This window comes from Triticum urartu, chromosome 7A (genome assembly GCF_056163025.1).
Source record: "Triticum urartu cultivar PI428250 chromosome 7A, HENAU_Tu73, whole genome shotgun sequence".
In the NCBI taxonomy this organism is placed as follows: Eukaryota; Viridiplantae; Streptophyta; class Magnoliopsida; order Poales; family Poaceae; genus Triticum; species Triticum urartu.
In genome coordinates, this window is record NC_141879.1 from 640504613 (window position 1) to 640511141 (window position 6529).

At 47.3% G+C, this 6529-nt stretch overlaps 1 pseudogene; it reads right to left on the reverse strand.

The window, feature by feature from the left end:
- Positions 1 to 1061: 1061 nt before the first annotated feature.
- LOC147960956 (uncharacterized) lies at positions 1062 to 4538 on the reverse strand (annotated as a pseudogene).
- Positions 4539 to 6529: the final 1991 nt, after the last annotated feature.

Below are 6529 nucleotides of genomic sequence, written 5' to 3' on the forward strand. Positions count from 1 at the left end.
TACGTGAGTTGTACGTAGTTGGTAGGACAGTAGTGGAACGAGTGTGTGCAACAGGTAGAAGAGGTGTGGGATCGAAAACATCTGGGCAAGTCACCGGAGGTGTAGTAGATGGTAGCTTGTATGGAAAGATGGTTTCCTCGAAGACCACATGGCGAGAGATAATTATGCGGTGAGATGTGAGGTCAAGGCAACGGTATCCACGATGTCGAGATGGGTATCCCAGAAAAACACAAGCAGTAGATCGAGGTGCTAGCTTGTGGGGAGAGGTGGATTCCGTGTTAGGATAACACAAACAACCAAACACGCGAAGATGATTGTATGATGGAAATTCGCCAAACAAGAGTTGGTGGGGTGTGGAAAAATTTATGGTTGAAGAAGGTCTTATGTTCAGGAGATATGTGGCTGTATGGAGTGCCTCGGCCCAAAGGGAAGGGGGCATGGATGCTTGGAAAAGTAAAGTATGAAGGACATCATTAGTGGTTCGAATAGCGCGTTCAGCTTTGCCATTTTGCTGGGACGTGTATGGACATGAGAAGCGAAATTGTATGCCGTGGGTGGAGCAGAAAGTATCAAGTTTGGTGTTATCAAATTATCGGCCATTATCACATTGCAAGGATTGGATGGGAAGGTTAAACTAGGTGCGGGCATAAGCATAGAACGCTTGAAAGGTGGTGTATACATCTGATTTGCGACGGAGGGGAAATGTCCAAAAATAATGAGTAAAATCATCCACAATGACAAGATAATAACAATAACCAGAGGTGCTTGGAATAGGTGATGTCCACATATCACAATGAATAAGTTGGAACGGTTGAATAGTAAAAGTTTGAGATGCAGAAAAAGGTAATCTAACATGACGACCTAACTGACAGGCATGACACAACGAGTACCCATCTTTATTGAATGTAATATTTCTGGACTGATGAAGACGCGACATGGTATGATGGCCGGGGTGTCCGAGGTGTTGATGCCAAAGGGTGGAGCTGGCGGCGGCGGCAATGTGAGCTTCGGCGGTGGTGGTGGAATGGGATGGACGACACAATGGGTAGAGAGGTCCGGGGCTATTGCATTGAAGAATCTCTGTCCGAGTGGGAAGCACCTTCACAGAAAAACCAAAAGGATCAAATTCGACTGAACAATAATTATCAGTAGTAAATTATCGGACTGAGAGAAGATTTTTGATTATATTCGGAACAACAAGAATATTACGAAGGTGAAGTGGTTTATTGGAGGAATAGAAAGACTGGGAACCGATGTGAGTAACCGGGAGAGAGGCACCATTGCCGACAGTGACAGTATGAGAAGGAGAAGGTGTGAGAGAGGAGAGATTGCCGGCATCGGAAGCCATATGGGATGAAGCACCGGAATCGATATACCGGTCGTTGTTGCCGGGGAACTGCATGTTGTTTAACGCGTTGATAAGGGCGGGGTCGAGCTGCTTGATACGTCTCCAACGTATCTATAATTTTTGATTGCTCCATGCTATTATATTATCTGTTTTGGATGTTAATGGGATTTATTTTACACTTTTATATCATTTTTGGGACTAACCTATTAACCGGAGGCCCAGCCCAAATTGCTGTTCTTTTGCCTATTTCAGTGTTTCGCAGAAAAGGAATATGAAACGAAGTCCAAACGGAATGAAACATTCGGGAACGTGATTTTCTCAACAAACGTGATCCAGGATATTTGGAGTGGGAGCCAAGAAACAATCGAGGGGGCCACGAGGCAGGGGGGTGCGCCCACCCCCTGGGCGCGCCCTCCACCCTCGTGGGCCCCTCATTGCTCCACCGACTTACTTCTTCCTCCTATATATATCCACGTACCCCACAAACATCCAGGAGCACCACGAAAACCTAATTCCACCACCGCAACCTTCTGTACCCGAGAGATCCCATCTTGGGGCCTTTTCCGGAGCTCCGTCGGAGGGGGCATCAATCACAGAGGGCCTCTACATCAACTCCATGGCCTCTCCAATGATATGTGAGTAGTTTACTTCAGACCTTCGGGTCCATAGTTATTAGCTAGATGACTTCTTCTCTCTCTTTGGATCTCAACACAAAGTTCTCCTCGATCTTCTTGGAGATCTATTCGATGTAATGTTCTTTTGCGGTGTGCTTGTTGAGATCCGATGAATTGTGGGTTTATGATCAAGTTTATCTATGAACAATATCTGAATCTCCTCTGAATTATTTTATTTATAATTGGTTATCTTTGCAAGTCTCTTCAAATTATCAGTTTGGTTTGGCCTACTAGATCGATCACAGAGGGCCTCTACATCAACTCCATGGCCTCTCCGATGATGTGTGAGTAGTTTACTTCAGACCTTCGGGTCCATAGTTATTAGCTAGATGACTTCTTCTCTCTCTTTGGATCTCAACACAAAGTTCTCCTCGATCTTCTTGGAGATCTATTCGATGTAATGTTCTTTTGTGGTGTGCTTGTCGAGATCCGATGAATTGTGGGTTTATGATCAAGTTTATCTATGAACAATATTTGAATCTCCTCTGAATTATTTTATTTATAATTGGTTATCTTTGCAAGTCTCTTCGAATTATCAGTTTGGTTTGGCCTACTAGATTGATCTTTCTTGCAATGGGAGAAGTGCTTAGCTTTGGGTTCAATCTTGCGGTGTCCTTTCTCAGTGACAGCAGGGGCAGCAAGGCACGTATTGTATTGTTGCCATCGAGGATAAAAAGATGGGGTTTATATCATATTGCATGAGTTTATCCCTCTACATCATGTCATCTTACTTAAGGCATTACTCTGTTCTTATGAACTTAATACTCTAGATGCATGCTGGATAGCGGTCGGTGTGTGGAGTAATAGTAGTAGATGCAGAATCGTTTCGGTCTACTTGTCTCGGACGTGATGCCTATATACATGATCATACCTAGATATTCGCATAACTATGCTCAATTCTATCAATTGCTCGACAGTAATTTGTTTACCCACCGTAATACTTATGCTCTTGAGAGTAGCCACTAGTGAAACCTATGGCCCCCGGGTCTATTTTCCATCATATTAATCTTCCGTCAACAAGCTATTTTCTGTCGTTTTTTATTTTTGCACTATTTACTTTTACTCTTTATCACAAAAATACCAAAAATATTATCTTATCATATGTATCAGATCTCACTCTTGTAAGTGACCGTGAAGGGATTGACAACCCCTTTATCGTGTTGGTTGCGAGGTTCTTATTTGTTTGTGTAGGTGTGTGGGACTCGAGCGTGGTCTCCTACCTCCTACTGGATTGATACCTTGGTTCTCAAAGATTGAGGGAAATACTTACCCTACTTTACTGGATCACCCTTTCCTCTTCAAGGGAAAACCAACGCAGTGCTCAAAAGGCAGCACTGCTGCTGCTGGTACAGGCTTGGTGTAGTCTGCTGTATTGGCGGTGCCTGGCCGTACGCAGTGTATGCCTGGGGCTGTGTCATGCCAGGACATGGTCCAAGGAGGCTTGGAAACAGGCCACGCCAGGTCTGGCGCTATTGCATGTGTGGCTGAGCCTGCCACTGCGGTGCAGACTGTTGGTGCTGGAGATGCGCTCGAGTAGGGAGCCCCGTCCATGGATTGTACATCCACGGGGTGTCACGCCCACGACCACCACCGCGGCCGCGGCCACGGCTGCCTCCCCCGCCGCCACGATTGTTGGGCATGCCGTTGCCGGTGTTGGAGAAGCCGCCGGTGGTGCCGTTGCCGCGGCCAATGGAACGGTCACCGCCAGAGGAAGAAAAACGCTCGCCACTAGCACTAGGCAGCACACTATTGCCGCTGGCCCAAAGTGCAGTTGCGGCGTTGTTCTTGGCGTCCATCCTTTTCTGTGCTTCCTCAAGCACCAATGCCGATCTAGTCTGCAGGAAGCTTGGAAACGGAACCTGAAACGGAAGAAAAGAGCGAAGGTGTGCGTATTGCTCGTTGAGACCCCGAAGCATGGTGAGGATGAGGGTTTCATCAGTGACGGTCTGCCCGACATCGGCGAGAGCATCGACGAGACCTTTGAGCTTGGCACAGTAATCAGACACCGTCATGTCGCCTTATGGAGTGTTGCGGAACTCGGCGTCGAGGGCGATGGCACGACTTTTCTTGTTGTCGCGGAAGAGGTTGTCGATGGCGAGCCAAATCTGCCGGGCGGAGGAGCCGGGCGCCATGATGATGCCGAAGAGCTCGGTGGAGATGGAGCCGTAGATCCATGAGAGGACGGTGTAGTCATCACGCACCCAATTGGATGTTGGAGATGTGTCGGAGGGAGTCACATCATTGTCGCTGCTGACATGAGCGGTAAGGCCGTAACGACCAAGGGCGACCAGAAAAAGCTCATGCCACTTTGCATAGTTGGAGTCTTGGAGATCTAAGGTGATAGGAACATGGACTTTGATGGAGGCTACGTAGGAAGCTGAGGTGTTGGAGGGGTTGTCTACGGGCGTTTTGCCCTTTTCTGCAGCGTGGCGAGTGAGCTTGGCCTCGCGAGATTTGAGGTCTTCCTCACGGGCGCGGAGTTCTTCCTTACGTGCTTTGAGTTCATCAGGAGTCATGGTGGATGGGAAAGACGAAGTAGGAAATATCGGATCTAAGGCTGGTGGAGACAGGAGAGGATCGACCTATCTAGCTGATACCATGTAAATAATATGAACGGGGCTGCTCAATGCATGACTCCTATTTCCATTGCCTCATGTATATATAATACAAGTACAAAGGTTAGACGTGATCAACACGATTACAAATTAGGTAGGCTAACCAAACGTTGGTATGTTGAAGACGTGATCTCCAAGAAGAGAAGCAGCCGACAGCGTACGATTGCGGGACTCTAACACGCGCGAGAAATCTGAACCTCACGACCAGACAGGAGGAGAGAGAGGCCTGAGAGGAGGAGAGAGAGGTCAAGGAGGAGGAGGAGAGAGAGGCTGTAACACCCACGATGCGGCTATATCTTCCACGTGTCGAGGCATGACTTAGAGGCATAGCCGCATGGTTGGTTTGTCGTAAGAGGGGTAATCTTTACACATCCCATGTACTGAATAAGAAAGGGATAAAGAGTTGGATTACAATCGCCACTTCACACAAAACATAAGTAATCCGTACATCATCCAGAATACAATCAAGGTCCGACTACGGAACCAAAATAAAGAAAGACCACCCCAAATGCTAGATCCCCGATCGTCCCGACTGGGCTCCACTACTGATCAACAGGAAATGAAACAAGATAATGATCATGATCTTCATCGAGCTCCCACTTGAGCTGGGTTGTGTCACCTGCACTGGTATCATCGGCACCTGCAACTGTTTGGAAGTATCTGTGAGTCACGAGGACTCAGCAATCTCACACCCGTGAGATCAAGACTATTTAAGCTATGGGTAGGAAAAAGGTAATGATGTGGAGCTGCAGCAAGCACTAAGCATATATGGTGGCTAACTTACGCAAATAAGAGCAAGAAGAGAAGCAACGCAACGGTCGTGAAGCTAGAAGTGATCAAGAAGTGATCCTGAAACTACTTACGTTCAGACATAACACGAGACCGTGTTCACTTCCCGGACTCCGCTGAGAAGAGACCATCATGGCTACACACGCGGTTGATTCATTTTAATTAAGTTAAGTGTCAAGTTCTCTACAACCGGATATTAACAAATTCCCATCTGCCCATAACCGCGGGCACGACTTTCGAAAGTTCAAAACCCTGCAGGGGTGTCCCAACTTAGCCCATCACAAGCTCTCACGGTCAACGAAGGATATTCCTTCTCCCAGGAAGACCCGATCAGTCTCGGAATCCCGGTTACAAGACATTTCGACAATGGTAAAACAAGACCAGCAAAGCCGCCCGATGTGCCGACAAATCCCGATAGGAGTCGCACGTATCTCGTTCTCAGGGCACACCGGATAGGTCAAGCTACGAGTAAAACCAAACCTCGAGTTTCCCCGAGGTGGCCCCATAGGTTGCCCGTTTCGGACCAACACTCAGAGGAGCACTGGCCAGGGGGGGGATGGGGTTAAAATAAAGATGACCCTTGGGTGGCCGACCCAAGGGAAGGGTAATAGGTTGTTAGGCAAATGTAAAACCAAGGTTGGGCCTTGCTGGAGGAGTTTTATTCAAAGCTAACTGTCAAGGGGTTCCCATAACACCCAACCGCGTAAGGAACACAAAATCAAGGAACATAACACTGGTATGACGGAAACTAGGGCGGAAAGAGTGGAACAAAACACCATGCATAAGGCCGAGCCTTCCACCCTTTACCAAGTATATAGATGCATTAATTAAATAAGAGATATATTGTGATATCCCAACATAACCATGTTCCAACATGGAACAAACTTCATCTTCACCTGCAAGTAGCAACGCTATAAGAGGGGCTGAGCAAAGTGGTAACATAGCCAAACAACAGTTTGCCAGGAAAGGTGGGTTAGAGGCTTGACATGGCAATATGGGAGACATGTTATAGCAAGTGGTAGGTAGCGCGACATAGCAATAGAGCGAGCAACTAGCAAGCAAAGATAGAAGTGATTTCGAGGGTATGGTCATCTTGCCTGAGA